This window comes from Anomaloglossus baeobatrachus, unplaced genomic scaffold (genome assembly GCF_048569485.1).
Source record: "Anomaloglossus baeobatrachus isolate aAnoBae1 unplaced genomic scaffold, aAnoBae1.hap1 Scaffold_3497, whole genome shotgun sequence".
Taxonomy (NCBI): Eukaryota; Metazoa; Chordata; class Amphibia; order Anura; family Aromobatidae; genus Anomaloglossus; species Anomaloglossus baeobatrachus.
In genome coordinates, this window is record NW_027442859.1 from 40,639 (window position 1) to 57,478 (window position 16,840).

At 47.2% G+C, this 16,840-nt stretch overlaps 10 non-coding genes and 2 pseudogenes across 10 annotated transcripts; all 12 read left to right on the forward strand.

Moving 5' to 3' along the window:
• Nucleotides 1-490: 490 nt before the first annotated feature.
• On the forward strand, nt 491-681 carry LOC142272481 (U2 spliceosomal RNA). Its single transcript, XR_012737347.1, has one exon. It is a non-coding gene; the product is annotated as a U2 spliceosomal RNA (small nuclear RNA).
• Nucleotides 682-2,068: 1,387 nt separating this feature from the next.
• On the forward strand, nt 2,069-2,259 carry LOC142272484 (U2 spliceosomal RNA). The gene has a single exon (XR_012737349.1). It is a non-coding gene; the product is annotated as a U2 spliceosomal RNA (small nuclear RNA).
• Nucleotides 2,260-3,646: 1,387 nt separating this feature from the next.
• LOC142272485 (U2 spliceosomal RNA) lies at nt 3,647-3,837 on the forward strand. Its single transcript, XR_012737350.1, has one exon. It is a non-coding gene; the product is annotated as a U2 spliceosomal RNA (small nuclear RNA).
• Nucleotides 3,838-5,224: 1,387 nt separating this feature from the next.
• LOC142272486 (U2 spliceosomal RNA) lies at nt 5,225-5,415 on the forward strand. Its single transcript, XR_012737351.1, has one exon. It is a non-coding gene; the product is annotated as a U2 spliceosomal RNA (small nuclear RNA).
• A 1,387-nt stretch (nt 5,416-6,802) lies between these two features.
• Nucleotides 6,803-6,993, forward strand: LOC142272487 (U2 spliceosomal RNA). The gene has a single exon (XR_012737352.1). It is a non-coding gene; the product is annotated as a U2 spliceosomal RNA (small nuclear RNA).
• Nucleotides 6,994-8,380: 1,387 nt separating this feature from the next.
• Nucleotides 8,381-8,571, forward strand: LOC142272488 (U2 spliceosomal RNA). Its single transcript, XR_012737353.1, has one exon. It is a non-coding gene; the product is annotated as a U2 spliceosomal RNA (small nuclear RNA).
• A 1,387-nt stretch (nt 8,572-9,958) lies between these two features.
• Nucleotides 9,959-10,100, forward strand: LOC142272509 (U2 spliceosomal RNA; annotated as a pseudogene).
• Nucleotides 10,101-10,796: 696 nt separating this feature from the next.
• LOC142272504 (U2 spliceosomal RNA) lies at nt 10,797-10,993 on the forward strand. The gene has a single exon (XR_012737367.1). It is a non-coding gene; the product is annotated as a U2 spliceosomal RNA (small nuclear RNA).
• A 1,387-nt stretch (nt 10,994-12,380) lies between these two features.
• LOC142272510 (U2 spliceosomal RNA) lies at nt 12,381-12,522 on the forward strand (annotated as a pseudogene).
• A 697-nt stretch (nt 12,523-13,219) lies between these two features.
• Nucleotides 13,220-13,414, forward strand: LOC142272506 (U2 spliceosomal RNA). Its single transcript, XR_012737368.1, has one exon. It is a non-coding gene; the product is annotated as a U2 spliceosomal RNA (small nuclear RNA).
• Nucleotides 13,415-14,801: 1,387 nt separating this feature from the next.
• LOC142272489 (U2 spliceosomal RNA) lies at nt 14,802-14,992 on the forward strand. The gene has a single exon (XR_012737354.1). It is a non-coding gene; the product is annotated as a U2 spliceosomal RNA (small nuclear RNA).
• Nucleotides 14,993-16,379: 1,387 nt separating this feature from the next.
• On the forward strand, nt 16,380-16,570 carry LOC142272490 (U2 spliceosomal RNA). Its single transcript, XR_012737355.1, has one exon. It is a non-coding gene; the product is annotated as a U2 spliceosomal RNA (small nuclear RNA).
• Nucleotides 16,571-16,840: the final 270 nt, after the last annotated feature.

Below are 16,840 nucleotides of genomic sequence, written 5' to 3' on the forward strand. Positions count from 1 at the left end.
GGGTGGGCTAGTGGAAGGAGGGGGCAATCTCTTTTTTTCCCGGGTGGTAGGGGGATGACAGGAGAAGGGAAGCGGGTGGTGAGAAAGGTACAGAGGGCAGGGTTTGGGGGCTGGGAAGGAAAGGGAAAAGATTAGGGTTTGGGGATGATGAAAGGGCTTTCTACGGGTAAGGATGGCAAAGGGTGGCAGTGACGGAAAGTCAGGCAACCTGTCCTGTCCGTCTTTTTGTATCGTGAATTGGAAAGACTGCAAGGGGGAGGGGAGTTGCTTGCGCCCTAAAGGAGGAGTTATTCAGATTCATTGCAGTGGGCGGCGGCTGCAAAACGCACCATTCTTCTTGTTTTGGCTCTGCAAAGCAGCCTTTTCAAGGGTTGGCTTGGGTGACAAAATGTCTTGTGTAGGCGTGGGTTTGTCTCCCTCTCGCTCTCTCTCCCTAAGATGTGTCCGGCATAGGCCAGGGTGCCACTCGAGGCCCAAACCAATTCTGGTTATCGCTTCTCGGCCTTTTGGCTAAGATCAAGTGTAGTATCTGTTCTTATCAGTTTAATATCTGATACGTCCCCTATCTGGGGACCATATATTAAATGGATTTTTAGAACAGGGAGATGGAAAAAGAGCTTGCTCTGTCCACTCCACGCATTGACCTGGTATTGCAGTACCTCCAGGAACGGTGCACCCCTTCTTAACCCAGTTTCCAAAAGCAGAACTCAATTCACCTGATTCATATTAGCCCGATTTAATGAATTGGAAGAAAGCATACGTCTTCATATGCACCTCAATTTGGCCCATTCACTTTTCACACTTCCTCCTTTTGTTTTTTATCTTTCACACTTTTGACTTTCTTTATTCATCCAAATAGCAAACTCATCACCACTCAACCTGACCAACTCGGCTATGTCCCCGTGCTGCAGTTCTCTGTCTTATCTAGATCATTTGCAATTGAATGGAATAGATCCCTTTTGGACAAAGTGGATTCACCTGCTGCTGCAGTGACCACAGGTGTGATAACATCTAGAATTGGCATCTGGTGCGATCTCTCCGCTTCCACTCCAAAGAAAGTTACCTGTTTATTCCTATCATGCATTGGTTTTTGGGGTTTTCTTTGAGTAATGATGATCTCTTTAGTAGTCTGTTGGCGCCCTCTCCTGGAGGAATAGTTTGCTTGCTCTTGGACATTCTAAAAGAGAGGTCATGATAGACATTGAGCTTCTGAGCTCAATTGGGGACAGTCATGGGTGATGAATGTTTGCAACCTACTGCGAAGCCTCATACCGCAATATAAGGAACGTCAAATACTAAGAAAGGGCGGCCTATGAAAGAATTACTACTTTCAATAAGTACACTTAAACGGCTAATTGGGAATAGAAAAACTGTAAAAAGCCCTCTGAGAAAGCCCCCCTCTAACCTTTGATAGTAAGCTTTTCTGTAGTCTGCCTGTTGATGTATTTTCCGTTTGAACTGTGCACAACATGAAGAGACGGAACACTGGCGGCTTGTCACAATGCCCCCCGATGACATCACAATAGCGCTGCTGCCTAGAAAACAAGCTGCGCAGAAGAAGTTGTTCTTTGGGTGGGAGGGTGGGCTAGTGGAAGGAGGGGGCAATCTCTTTTTTTCCCGGGTGGTAGGGGGATGACAGGAGAAGGGAAGCGGGTGGTGAGAAAGGTACAGAGGGCAGGGTTTGGGGGCTGGGAAGGAAAGGGAAAAGATTAGGGTTTGGGGATGATGAAAGGGCTTTCTACGGGTAAGGATGGCAAAGGGTGGCAGTGACGGAAAGTCAGGCAACCTGTCCTGTCCGTCTTTTTGTATCGTGAATTGGAAAGACTGCAAGGGGGAGGGGAGTTGCTTGCGCCCTAAAGGAGGAGTTATTCAGATTCATTGCAGTGGGCGGCGGCTGCAAAACGCACCATTCTTCTTGTTTTGGCTCTGCAAAGCAGCCTTTTCAAGGGTTGGCTTGGGTGACAAAATGTCTTGTGTAGGCGTGGGTTTGTCTCCCTCTCGCTCTCTCTCCCTAAGATGTGTCCGGCATAGGCCAGGGTGCCACTCGAGGCCCAAACCAATTCTGGTTATCGCTTCTCGGCCTTTTGGCTAAGATCAAGTGTAGTATCTGTTCTTATCAGTTTAATATCTGATACGTCCCCTATCTGGGGACCATATATTAAATGGATTTTTAGAACAGGGAGATGGAAAAAGAGCTTGCTCTGTCCACTCCACGCATTGACCTGGTATTGCAGTACCTCCAGGAACGGTGCACCCCTTCTTAACCCAGTTTCCAAAAGCAGAACTCAATTCACCTGATTCATATTAGCCCGATTTAATGAATTGGAAGAAAGCATACGTCTTCATATGCACCTCAATTTGGCCCATTCACTTTTCACACTTCCTCCTTTTGTTTTTTATCTTTCACACTTTTGACTTTCTTTATTCATCCAAATAGCAAACTCATCACCACTCAACCTGACCAACTCGGCTATGTCCCCGTGCTGCAGTTCTCTGTCTTATCTAGATCATTTGCAATTGAATGGAATAGATCCCTTTTGGACAAAGTGGATTCACCTGCTGCTGCAGTGACCACAGGTGTGATAACATCTAGAATTGGCATCTGGTGCGATCTCTCCGCTTCCACTCCAAAGAAAGTTACCTGTTTATTCCTATCATGCATTGGTTTTTGGGGTTTTCTTTGAGTAATGATGATCTCTTTAGTAGTCTGTTGGCGCCCTCTCCTGGAGGAATAGTTTGCTTGCTCTTGGACATTCTAAAAGAGAGGTCATGATAGACATTGAGCTTCTGAGCTCAATTGGGGACAGTCATGGGTGATGAATGTTTGCAACCTACTGCGAAGCCTCATACCGCAATATAAGGAACGTCAAATACTAAGAAAGGGCGGCCTATGAAAGAATTACTACTTTCAATAAGTACACTTAAACGGCTAATTGGGAATAGAAAAACTGTAAAAAGCCCTCTGAGAAAGCCCCCCTCTAACCTTTGATAGTAAGCTTTTCTGTAGTCTGCCTGTTGATGTATTTTCCGTTTGAACTGTGCACAACATGAAGAGACGGAACACTGGCGGCTTGTCACAATGCCCCCCGATGACATCACAATAGCGCTGCTGCCTAGAAAACAAGCTGCGCAGAAGAAGTTGTTCTTTGGGTGGGAGGGTGGGCTAGTGGAAGGAGGGGGCAATCTCTTTTTTTCCCGGGTGGTAGGGGGATGACAGGAGAAGGGAAGCGGGTGGTGAGAAAGGTACAGAGGGCAGGGTTTGGGGGCTGGGAAGGAAAGGGAAAAGATTAGGGTTTGGGGATGATGAAAGGGCTTTCTACGGGTAAGGATGGCAAAGGGTGGCAGTGACGGAAAGTCAGGCAACCTGTCCTGTCCGTCTTTTTGTATCGTGAATTGGAAAGACTGCAAGGGGGAGGGGAGTTGCTTGCGCCCTAAAGGAGGAGTTATTCAGATTCATTGCAGTGGGCGGCGGCTGCAAAACGCACCATTCTTCTTGTTTTGGCTCTGCAAAGCAGCCTTTTCAAGGGTTGGCTTGGGTGACAAAATGTCTTGTGTAGGCGTGGGTTTGTCTCCCTCTCGCTCTCTCTCCCTAAGATGTGTCCGGCATAGGCCAGGGTGCCACTCGAGGCCCAAACCAATTCTGGTTATCGCTTCTCGGCCTTTTGGCTAAGATCAAGTGTAGTATCTGTTCTTATCAGTTTAATATCTGATACGTCCCCTATCTGGGGACCATATATTAAATGGATTTTTAGAACAGGGAGATGGAAAAAGAGCTTGCTCTGTCCACTCCACGCATTGACCTGGTATTGCAGTACCTCCAGGAACGGTGCACCCCTTCTTAACCCAGTTTCCAAAAGCAGAACTCAATTCACCTGATTCATATTAGCCCGATTTAATGAATTGGAAGAAAGCATACGTCTTCATATGCACCTCAATTTGGCCCATTCACTTTTCACACTTCCTCCTTTTGTTTTTTATCTTTCACACTTTTGACTTTCTTTATTCATCCAAATAGCAAACTCATCACCACTCAACCTGACCAACTCGGCTATGTCCCCGTGCTGCAGTTCTCTGTCTTATCTAGATCATTTGCAATTGAATGGAATAGATCCCTTTTGGACAAAGTGGATTCACCTGCTGCTGCAGTGACCACAGGTGTGATAACATCTAGAATTGGCATCTGGTGCGATCTCTCCGCTTCCACTCCAAAGAAAGTTACCTGTTTATTCCTATCATGCATTGGTTTTTGGGGTTTTCTTTGAGTAATGATGATCTCTTTAGTAGTCTGTTGGCGCCCTCTCCTGGAGGAATAGTTTGCTTGCTCTTGGACATTCTAAAAGAGAGGTCATGATAGACATTGAGCTTCTGAGCTCAATTGGGGACAGTCATGGGTGATGAATGTTTGCAACCTACTGCGAAGCCTCATACCGCAATATAAGGAACGTCAAATACTAAGAAAGGGCGGCCTATGAAAGAATTACTACTTTCAATAAGTACACTTAAACGGCTAATTGGGAATAGAAAAACTGTAAAAAGCCCTCTGAGAAAGCCCCCCTCTAAGCTTTGATAGTAAGCTTTTCTGTAGTCTGCCTGTTGATGTATTTTCCGTTTGAACTGTGCACAACATGAAGAGACGGAACACTGGCGGCTTGTCACAATGCCCCCCGATGACATCACAATAGCGCTGCTGCCTAGAAAACAAGCTGCGCAGAAGAAGTTGTTCTTTGGGTGGGAGGGTGGGCTAGTGGAAGGAGGGGGCAATCTCTTTTTTTCCCGGGTGGTAGGGGGATGACAGGAGAAGGGAAGCGGGTGGTGAGAAAGGTACAGAGGGCAGGGTTTGGGGGCTGGGAAGGAAAGGGAAAAGATTAGGGTTTGGGGATGATGAAAGGGCTTTCTACGGGTAAGGATGGCAAAGGGTGGCAGTGACGGAAAGTCAGGCAACCTGTCCTGTCCGTCTTTTTGTATCGTGAATTGGAAAGACTGCAAGGGGGAGGGGAGTTGCTTGCGCCCTAAAGGAGGAGTTATTCAGATTCATTGCAGTGGGCGGCGGCTGCAAAACGCACCATTCTTCTTGTTTTGGCTCTGCAAAGCAGCCTTTTCAAGGGTTGGCTTGGGTGACAAAATGTCTTGTGTAGGCGTGGGTTTGTCTCCCTCTCGCTCTCTCTCCCTAAGATGTGTCCGGCATAGGCCAGGGTGCCACTCGAGGCCCAAACCAATTCTGGTTATCGCTTCTCGGCCTTTTGGCTAAGATCAAGTGTAGTATCTGTTCTTATCAGTTTAATATCTGATACGTCCCCTATCTGGGGACCATATATTAAATGGATTTTTAGAACAGGGAGATGGAAAAAGAGCTTGCTCTGTCCACTCCACGCATTGACCTGGTATTGCAGTACCTCCAGGAACGGTGCACCCCTTCTTAACCCAGTTTCCAAAAGCAGAACTCAATTCACCTGATTCATATTAGCCCGATTTAATGAATTGGAAGAAAGCATACGTCTTCATATGCACCTCAATTTGGCCCATTCACTTTTCACACTTCCTCCTTTTGTTTTTTATCTTTCACACTTTTGACTTTCTTTATTCATCCAAATAGCAAACTCATCACCACTCAACCTGACCAACTCGGCTATGTCCCCGTGCTGCAGTTCTCTGTCTTATCTAGATCATTTGCAATTGAATGGAATAGATCCCTTTTGGACAAAGTGGATTCACCTGCTGCTGCAGTGACCACAGGTGTGATAACATCTAGAATTGGCATCTGGTGCGATCTCTCCGCTTCCACTCCAAAGAAAGTTACCTGTTTATTCCTATCATGCATTGGTTTTTGGGGTTTTCTTTGAGTAATGATGATCTCTTTAGTAGTCTGTTGGCGCCCTCTCCTGGAGGAATAGTTTGCTTGCTCTTGGACATTCTAAAAGAGAGGTCATGATAGACATTGAGCTTCTGAGCTCAATTGGGGACAGTCATGGGTGATGAATGTTTGCAACCTACTGCGAAGCCTCATACCGCAATATAAGGAACGTCAAATACTAAGAAAGGGCGGCCTATGAAAGAATTACTACTTTCAATAAGTACACTTAAACGGCTAATTGGGAATAGAAAAACTGTAAAAAGCCCTCTGAGAAAGCCCCCCTCTAACCTTTGATAGTAAGCTTTTCTGTAGTCTGCCTGTTGATGTATTTTCCGTTTGAACTGTGCACAACATGAAGAGACGGAACACTGGCGGCTTGTCACAATGCCCCCCGATGACATCACAATAGCGCTGCTGCCTAGAAAACAAGCTGCGCAGAAGAAGTTGTTCTTTGGGTGGGAGGGTGGGCTAGTGGAAGGAGGGGGCAATCTCTTTTTTTCCCGGGTGGTAGGGGGATGACAGGAGAAGGGAAGCGGGTGGTGAGAAAGGTACAGAGGGCAGGGTTTGGGGGCTGGGAAGGAAAGGGAAAAGATTAGGGTTTGGGGATGATGAAAGGGCTTTCTACGGGTAAGGATGGCAAAGGGTGGCAGTGACGGAAAGTCAGGCAACCTGTCCTGTCCGTCTTTTTGTATCGTGAATTGGAAAGACTGCAAGGGGGAGGGGAGTTGCTTGCGCCCTAAAGGAGGAGTTATTCAGATTCATTGCAGTGGGCGGCGGCTGCAAAACGCACCATTCTTCTTGTTTTGGCTCTGCAAAGCAGCCTTTTCAAGGGTTGGCTTGGGTGACAAAATGTCTTGTGTAGGCGTGGGTTTGTCTCCCTCTCGCTCTCTCTCCCTAAGATGTGTCCGGCATAGGCCAGGGTGCCACTCGAGGCCCAAACCAATTCTGGTTATCGCTTCTCGGCCTTTTGGCTAAGATCAAGTGTAGTATCTGTTCTTATCAGTTTAATATCTGATACGTCCCCTATCTGGGGACCATATATTAAATGGATTTTTAGAACAGGGAGATGGAAAAAGAGCTTGCTCTGTCCACTCCACGCATTGACCTGGTATTGCAGTACCTCCAGGAACGGTGCACCCCTTCTTAACCCAGTTTCCAAAAGCAGAACTCAATTCACCTGATTCATATTAGCCCGATTTAATGAATTGGAAGAAAGCATACGTCTTCATATGCACCTCAATTTGGCCCATTCACTTTTCACACTTCCTCCTTTTGTTTTTTATCTTTCACACTTTTGACTTTCTTTATTCATCCAAATAGCAAACTCATCACCACTCAACCTGACCAACTCGGCTATGTCCCCGTGCTGCAGTTCTCTGTCTTATCTAGATCATTTGCAATTGAATGGAATAGATCCCTTTTGGACAAAGTGGATTCACCTGCTGCTGCAGTGACCACAGGTGTGATAACATCTAGAATTGGCATCTGGTGCGATCTCTCCGCTTCCACTCCAAAGAAAGTTACCTGTTTATTCCTATCATGCATTGGTTTTTGGGGTTTTCTTTGAGTAATGATGATCTCTTTAGTAGTCTGTTGGCGCCCTCTCCTGGAGGAATAGTTTGCTTGCTCTTGGACATTCTAAAAGAGAGGTCATGATAGACATTGAGCTTCTGAGCTCAATTGGGGACAGTCATGGGTGATGAATGTTTGCAACCTACTGCGAAGCCTCATACCGCAATATAAGGAACGTCAAATACTAAGAAAGGGCGGCCTATGAAAGAATTACTACTTTCAATAAGTACACTTAAACGGCTAATTGGGAATAGAAAAACTGTAAAAAGCCCTCTGAGAAAGCCCCCCTCTAACCTTTGATAGTAAGCTTTTCTGTAGTCTGCCTGTTGATGTATTTTCCGTTTGAACTGTGCACAACATGAAGAGACGGAACACTGGCGGCTTGTCACAATGCCCCCCGATGACATCACAATAGCGCTGCTGCCTAGAAAACAAGCTGCGCAGAAGAAGTTGTTCTTTGGGTGGGAGGGTGGGCTAGTGGAAGGAGGGGGCAATCTCTTTTTTTCCCGGGTGGTAGGGGGATGACAGGAGAAGGGAAGCGGGTGGTGAGAAAGGTACAGAGGGCAGGGTTTGGGGGCTGGGAAGGAAAGGGAAAAGATTAGGGTTTGGGGATGATGAAAGGGCTTTCTACGGGTAAGGATGGCAAAGGGTGGCAGTGACGGAAAGTCAGGCAACCTGTCCTGTCCGTCCTTTTGTATCGTGAATTGGAAAGACTGCAAGGGGGAGGGGAGTTGCTTGCGCCCTAAAGGAGGAGTTATTCAGATTCATTGCAGTGGGCGGCGGCTGCAAAACGCACCATTCTTCTTGTTTTGGCTCTGCAAAGCAGCCTTTTCAAGGGTTGGCTTGGGTGACAAAATGTCTTGTGTAGGCGTGGGTTTGTCTCCCTCTCGCTCTCTCTCCCTAAGATGTGTCCGGCATAGGCCAGGGTGCCACTCGAGGCCCAAACCAATTCTGGTTATCGCTTCTCGGCCTTTTGGCTAAGATCAAGTGTAGTATCTGTTCTTATCAGTTTAATATCTGATACGTCCCCTATCTGGGGACCATATATTAAATGGATTTTTAGAACAGGGAGATGGAAAAAGAGCTTGCTCTGTCCACTCCACGCATTGACCTGGTATTGCAGTACCTCCAGGAACGGTGCACCCCTTCTTAACCCAGTTTCCAAAAGCAGAACTCAATTCACCTGATTCATATTAGCCCGATTTAATGAATTGGAAGAAAGCATACGTCTTCATATGCACCTCAATTTGGCCCATTCACTTTTCACACTTCCTCCTTTTGTTTTTTATCTTTCACACTTTTGACTTTCTTTATTCATCCAAATAGCAAACTCATCACCACTCAACCTGACCAACTCGGCTATGTCCCCGTGCTGCAGTTCTCTGTCTTATCTAGATCATTTGCAATTGAATGGAATAGATCCCTTTTGGACAAAGTGGATTCACCTGCTGCTGCAGTGACCACAGGTGTGATAACATCTAGAATTGGCATCTGGTGCGATCTCTCCGCTTCCACTCCAAAGAAAGTTACCTGTTTATTCCTATCATGCATTGGTTTTTGGGGTTTTCTTTGAGTAATGATGATCTCTTTAGTAGTCTGTTGGCGCCCTCTCCTGGAGGAATAGTTTGCTTGCTCTTGGACATTCTAAAAGAGAGGTCATGATAGACATTGAGCTTCTGAGCTCAATTGGGGACAGTCATGGGTGATGAATGTTTGCAACCTACTGCGAAGCCTCATACCGCAATATAAGGAACGTCAAATACTAAGAAAGGGCGGCCTATGAAAGAATTACTACTTTCAATAAGTACACTTAAACGGCTAATTGGGAATAGAAAAACTGTAAAAAGCCCTCTGAGAAAGCCCCCCTCTAACCTTTGATAGTAAGCTTTTCTGTAGTCTGCCTGTTGATGTATTTTCCGTTTGAACTGTGCACAACATGAAGAGACGGAACACTGGCGGCTTGTCACAATGCCCCCCGATGACATCACAATAGCGCTGCTGCCTAGAAAACAAGCTGCGCAGAAGAAGTTGTTCTTTGGGTGGGAGGGTGGGCTAGTGGAAGGAGGGGGCAATCTCTTTTTTTCCCGGGTGGTAGGGGGATGACAGGAGAAGGGAAGCGGGTGGTGAGAAAGGTACAGAGGGCAGGGTTTGGGGGCTGGGAAGGAAAGGGAAAAGATTAGGGTTTGGGGATGATGAAAGGGCTTTCTACGGGTAAGGATGGCAAAGGGTGGCAGTGACGGAAAGTCAGGCAACCTGTCCTGTCCGTCTTTTTGTATCGTGAATTGGAAAGACTGCAAGGGGGAGGGGAGTTGCTTGCGCCCTAAAGGAGGAGTTATTCAGATTCATTGCAGTGGGCGGCGGCTGCAAAACGCACCATTCTTCTTGTTTTGGCTCTGCAAAGCAGCCTTTTCAAGGGTTGGCTTGGGTGACAAAATGTCTTGTGTAGGCGTGGGTTTGTCTCCCTCTCGCTCTCTCTCCCTAAGATGTGTCCGGCATAGGCCAGGGTGCCACTCGAGGCCCAAACCAATTCTGGTTATCGCTTCTCGGCCTTTTGGCTAAGATCAAGTGTAGTATCGTTCGAAAAGGTGGTTTAAGGCTCCGGCCACCTTAGTACAATGATGCAATGCACACTGGAAGGTTGCGCTTGTTAGTACTTTGGGAGGATAGTATATCCATCTAGAGAAAACCATGGCCCTACCAGGATCGAGGCTATTAGACTGAGTAAGTGTGGGGGTTATGGTGCAATGTGCCCCAGGAATGGACACCCTGGAGGGAGTCTGAACTTGCTAGGTTGGGACCCTGGTAAGCCTCAGACTCTGTCGCACGCCGCGCCTTGCCTATTCATACTTTCCAAGCATATTGCCCTATCCCGGCCTTCTGGCTAAGAAGGGAAATTTTTATAATCCCGGTCGGAGGTCCGGTCAGCTTTGGGCTGAGAAACCAACACCCGGTTGGAGGTCCGGGTCAGCTTTGGCTGAGAAACCAACACCGGTTGGAGGTCCGGTTAGCCTTGGGCTGAGAAACCAACACCCGGTTGGAGGTCCGGTCAGCCTTGGGCTGAGAAACCAACACCCGGTTGGAGGTCCGGTCAGCCTTGGGCTGAGAAACCAACACCGGTTGACGGTCCGGGCAGTCTCGGCTGCGAAACCAACGACTAGTAGCTCCCTACTCCACTTGGGTAAGATGCCTCGGTGGACGCTGGGAGCAACAACAAGGCTCAACCAGGCTTCGGCTTGGGGGAGCACCGAAGATCCCTGACCCTCGCTGTGGCCTTCTGGCTCGGAGGAACGGGGTTGATTTTTGGGGATCCTCTTCTCACGGAGGGGTCCACACGAATCCTAGCCTTTGCACTGTTTTTGGTGTGACTTCGGTCATGCATTTTTGCGGTGCTTTGGAAAGCTTCATTAAATCAAAAAATCTGTTCTTATCAGTTTAATATCTGATACGTCCCCTATCTGGGGACCATATATTAAATGGATTTTTAGAACAGGGAGATGGAAAAAGAGCTTGCTCTGTCCACTCCACGCATTGACCTGGTATTGCAGTACCTCCAGGAACGGTGCACCCCTTCTTAACCCAGTTTCCAAAAGCAGAACTCAATTCACCTGATTCATATTAGCCCGATTTAATGAATTGGAAGAAAGCATACGTCTTCATATGCACCTCAATTTGGCCCATTCACTTTTCACACTTCCTCCTTTTGTTTTTTATCTTTCACACTTTTGACTTTCTTTATTCATCCAAATAGCAAACTCATCACCACTCAACCTGACCAACTCGGCTATGTCCCCGTGCTGCAGTTCTCTGTCTTATCTAGATCATTTGCAATTGAATGGAATAGATCCCTTTTGGACAAAGTGGATTCACCTGCTGCTGCAGTGACCACAGGTGTGATAACATCTAGAATTGGCATCTGGTGCGATCTCTCCGCTTCCACTCCAAAGAAAGTTACCTGTTTATTCCTATCATGCATTGGTTTTTGGGGTTTTCTTTGAGTAATGATGATCTCTTTAGTAGTCTGTTGGCGCCCTCTCCTGGAGGAATAGTTTGCTTGCTCTTGGACATTCTAAAAGAGAGGTCATGATAGACATTGAGCTTCTGAGCTCAATTGGGGACAGTCATGGGTGATGAATGTTTGCAACCTACTGCGAAGCCTCATACCGCAATATAAGGAACGTCAAATACTAAGAAAGGGCGGCCTATGAAAGAATTACTACTTTCAATAAGTACACTTAAACGGCTAATTGGGAATAGAAAAACTGTAAAAAGCCCTCTGAGAAAGCCCCCCTCTAACCTTTGATAGTAAGCTTTTCTGTAGTCTGCCTGTTGATGTATTTTCCGTTTGAACTGTGCACAACATGAAGAGACGGAACACTGGCGGCTTGTCACAATGCCCCCCGATGACATCACAATAGCGCTGCTGCCTAGAAAACAAGCTGCGCAGAAGAAGTTGTTCTTTGGGTGGGAGGGTGGGCTAGTGGAAGGAGGGGGCAATCTCTTTTTTTCCCGGGTGGTAGGGGGATGACAGGAGAAGGGAAGCGGGTGGTGAGAAAGGTACAGAGGGCAGGGTTTGGGGGCTGGGAAGGAAAGGGAAAAGATTAGGGTTTGGGGATGATGAAAGGGCTTTCTACGGGTAAGGATGGCAAAGGGTGGCAGTGACGGAAAGTCAGGCAACCTGTCCTGTCCGTCTTTTTGTATCGTGAATTGGAAAGACTGCAAGGGGGAGGGGAGTTGCTTGCGCCCTAAAGGAGGAGTTATTCAGATTCATTGCAGTGGGCGGCGGCTGCAAAACGCACCATTCTTCTTGTTTTGGCTCTGCAAAGCAGCCTTTTCAAGGGTTGGCTTGGGTGACAAAATGTCTTGTGTAGGCGTGGGTTTGTCTCCCTCTCGCTCTCTCTCCCTAAGATGTGTCCGGCATAGGCCAGGGTGCCACTCGAGGCCCAAACCAATTCTGGTTATCGCTTCTCGGCCTTTTGGCTAAGATCAAGTGTAGTATCGTTCGAAAAGGTGGTTTAAGGCTCCGGCCACCTTAGTACAATGATGCAATGCACACTGGAAGGTTGCGCTTGTTAGTACTTTGGGAGGATAGTATATCCATCTAGAGGAAACCATGGCCCTACCAGGATCGAGGCTATTAGACTGAGTAAGTGTGGGGGTTATGGTGCAATGTGCCCCAGGAATGGACACCCTGGAGGGAGTCTGAACTTGCTAGGTTGGGACCCTAGTAAGCCTCAGACTCTGACGCACGCCGCGCCTTGCCTATTCATACTTTCCAAGCATATTGCCCTATCCCGGCCTTCTGGCTAAGAAGGGAAATTTTTATAATCCCGGTTGGAGGTCCGGTCAGCTTTGGGCTGAGAAACCAACACCCGGTTGGAGGTCCGGGTCAGCTTTGGCTGAGAAACCAACACCCGGTTGGAGGTCCGGTTAGCCTTGGGCTGAGAAACCAACACCCGGTTGGAGGTCCGGTCAGCCTTGGGCTGAGAAACCAACACCCGGTTGGAGGTCCGGTCAGCCTTGGGCTGAGAAACCAACACCGGTTGACGGTCCGGGCAGTCTCGGCTGCGAAACCAACGACTAGTAGCTCCCTACTCCACTTGGGTAAGATGCCTCGGTGGACGCTGGGAGCAACAACAAGGCTCAACCAGGCTTCGGCTTGGGGGAGCACCGAAGATCCCTGACCCTCGCTGTGGCCTTCTGGCTCGGAGGGACGGGGTTGATTTTTGGGGATCCTCTTCTCACGGAGGGTTCCACACGAATCCTAGCCTTTGCACTGTTTTTGGTGTGACTTCGGTCATGCATTTTTGCGGTGCTTTGGAAAGCTTCATTAAATCAAAATCTGTTCTTATCAGTTTAATATCTGATACGTCCCCTATCTGGGGACCATATATTAAATGGATTTTTAGAACAGGGAGATGGAAAAAGAGCTTGCTCTGTCCACTCCACGCATTGACCTGGTATTGCAGTACCTCCAGGAACGGTGCACCCCTTCTTAACCCAGTTTCCAAAAGCAGAACTCAATTCACCTGATTCATATTAGCCCGATTTAATGAATTGGAAGAAAGCATACGTCTTCATATGCACCTCAATTTGGCCCATTCACTTTTCACACTTCCTCCTTTTGTTTTTTATCTTTCACACTTTTGACTTTCTTTATTCATCCAAATAGCAAACTCATCACCACTCAACCTGACCAACTCGGCTATGTCCCCGTGCTGCAGTTCTCTGTCTTATCTAGATCATTTGCAATTGAATGGAATAGATCCCTTTTGGACAAAGTGGATTCACCTGCTGCTGCAGTGACCACAGGTGTGATAACATCTAGAATTGGCATCTGGTGCGATCTCTCCGCTTCCACTCCAAAGAAAGTTACCTGTTTATTCCTATCATGCATTGGTTTTTGGGGTTTTCTTTGAGTAATGATGATCTCTTTAGTAGTCTGTTGGCGCCCTCTCCTGGAGGAATAGTTTGCTTGCTCTTGGACATTCTAAAAGAGAGGTCATGATAGACATTGAGCTTCTGAGCTCAATTGGGGACAGTCATGGGTGATGAATGTTTGCAACCTACTGCGAAGCCTCATACCGCAATATAAGGAACGTCAAATACTAAGAAAGGGCGGCCTATGAAAGAATTACTACTTTCAATAAGTACACTTAAACGGCTAATTGGGAATAGAAAAACTGTAAAAAGCCCTCTGAGAAAGCCCCCCTCTAACCTTTGATAGTAAGCTTTTCTGTAGTCTGCCTGTTGATGTATTTTCCGTTTGAACTGTGCACAACATGAAGAGACGGAACACTGGCGGCTTGTCACAATGCCCCCCGATGACATCACAATAGCGCTGCTGCCTAGAAAACAAGCTGCGCAGAAGAAGTTGTTCTTTGGGTGGGAGGGTGGGCTAGTGGAAGGAGGGGGCAATCTCTTTTTTTCCCGGGTGGTAGGGGGATGACAGGAGAAGGGAAGCGGGTGGTGAGAAAGGTACAGAGGGCAGGGTTTGGGGGCTGGGAAGGAAAGGGAAAAGATTAGGGTTTGGGGATGATGAAAGGGCTTTCTACGGGTAAGGATGGCAAAGGGTGGCAGTGACGGAAAGTCAGGCAACCTGTCCTGTCCGTCTTTTTGTATCGTGAATTGGAAAGACTGCAAGGGGGAGGGGAGTTGCTTGCGCCCTAAAGGAGGAGTTATTCAGATTCATTGCAGTGGGCGGCGGCTGCAAAACGCACCATTCTTCTTGTTTTGGCTCTGCAAAGCAGCCTTTTCAAGGGTTGGCTTGGGTGACAAAATGTCTTGTGTAGGCGTGGGTTTGTCTCCCTCTCGCTCTCTCTCCCTAAGATGTGTCCGGCATAGGCCAGGGTGCCACTCGAGGCCCAAACCAATTCTGGTTATCGCTTCTCGGCCTTTTGGCTAAGATCAAGTGTAGTATCTGTTCTTATCAGTTTAATATCTGATACGTCCCCTATCTGGGGACCATATATTAAATGGATTTTTAGAACAGGGAGATGGAAAAAGAGCTTGCTCTGTCCACTCCACGCATTGACCTGGTATTGCAGTACCTCCAGGAACGGTGCACCCCTTCTTAACCCAGTTTCCAAAAGCAGAACTCAATTCACCTGATTCATATTAGCCCGATTTAATGAATTGGAAGAAAGCATACGTCTTCATATGCACCTCAATTTGGCCCATTCACTTTTCACACTTCCTCCTTTTGTTTTTTATCTTTCACACTTTTGACTTTCTTTATTCATCCAAATAGCAAACTCATCACCACTCAACCTGACCAACTCGGCTATGTCCCCGTGCTGCAGTTCTCTGTCTTATCTAGATCATTTGCAATTGAATGGAATAGATCCCTTTTGGACAAAGTGGATTCACCTGCTGCTGCAGTGACCACAGGTGTGATAACATCTAGAATTGGCATCTGGTGCGATCTCTCCGCTTCCACTCCAAAGAAAGTTACCTGTTTATTCCTATCATGCATTGGTTTTTGGGGTTTTCTTTGAGTAATGATGATCTCTTTAGTAGTCTGTTGGCGCCCTCTCCTGGAGGAATAGTTTGCTTGCTCTTGGACATTCTAAAAGAGAGGTCATGATAGACATTGAGCTTCTGAGCTCAATTGGGGACAGTCATGGGTGATGAATGTTTGCAACCTACTGCGAAGCCTCATACCGCAATATAAGGAACGTCAAATACTAAGAAAGGGCGGCCTATGAAAGAATTACTACTTTCAATAAGTACACTTAAACGGCTAATTGGGAATAGAAAAACTGTAAAAAGCCCTCTGAGAAAGCCCCCCTCTAACCTTTGATAGTAAGCTTTTCTGTAGTCTGCCTGTTGATGTATTTTCCGTTTGAACTGTGCACAACATGAAGAGACGGAACACTGGCGGCTTGTCACAATGCCCCCCGATGACATCACAATAGCGCTGCTGCCTAGAAAACAAGCTGCGCAGAAGAAGTTGTTCTTTGGGTGGGAGGGTGGGCTAGTGGAAGGAGGGGGCAATCTCTTTTTTTCCCGGGTGGTAGGGGGATGACAGGAGAAGGGAAGCGGGTGGTGAGAAAGGTACAGAGGGCAGGGTTTGGGGGCTGGGAAGGAAAGGGAAAAGATTAGGGTTTGGGGATGATGAAAGGGCTTTCTACGGGTAAGGATGGCAAAGGGTGGCAGTGACGGAAAGTCAGGCAACCTGTCCTGTCCGTCTTTTTGTATCGTGAATTGGAAAGACTGCAAGGGGGAGGGGAGTTGCTTGCGCCCTAAAGGAGGAGTTATTCAGATTCATTGCAGTGGGCGGCGGCTGCAAAACGCACCATTCTTCTTGTTTTGGCTCTGCAAAGCAGCCTTTTCAAGGGTTGGCTTGGGTGACAAAATGTCTTGTGTAGGCGTGGGTTTGTCTCCCTCTCGCTCTCTCTCCCTAAGATGTGTCCGGCATAGGCCAGGGTGCCACTCGAGGCCCAAACCAATTCTGGTTATCGCTTCTCGGCCTTTTGGCTAAGATCAAGTGTAGTATCTGTTCTTATCAGTTTAATATCTGATACGTCCCCTATCTGGGGACCATATATTAAATGGATTTTTAGAACAGGGAGATGGAAAAAGAGCTTGCTCTGTCCACTCCACGCATTGACCTGGTATTGCAGTACCTCCAGGAACGGTGCACCCCTTCTTAACCCAGTTTCCAAAAGCAGAACTCAATTCACCTGATTCATATTAGCCCGATTTAATGAATTGGAAGAAAGCATACGTCTTCATATGCACCTCAATTTGGCCCATTCACTTTTCACACTTCCTCCTTTTGTTTTTTATCTTTCACACTTTTGACTTTCTTTATTCATCCAAATAGCAAACTCATCACCACTCAACCTGACCAACTCGGCTATGTCCCCGTGCTGCAGTTCTCTGTCTTATCTAGATCATTTGCAATTGAATGGAATA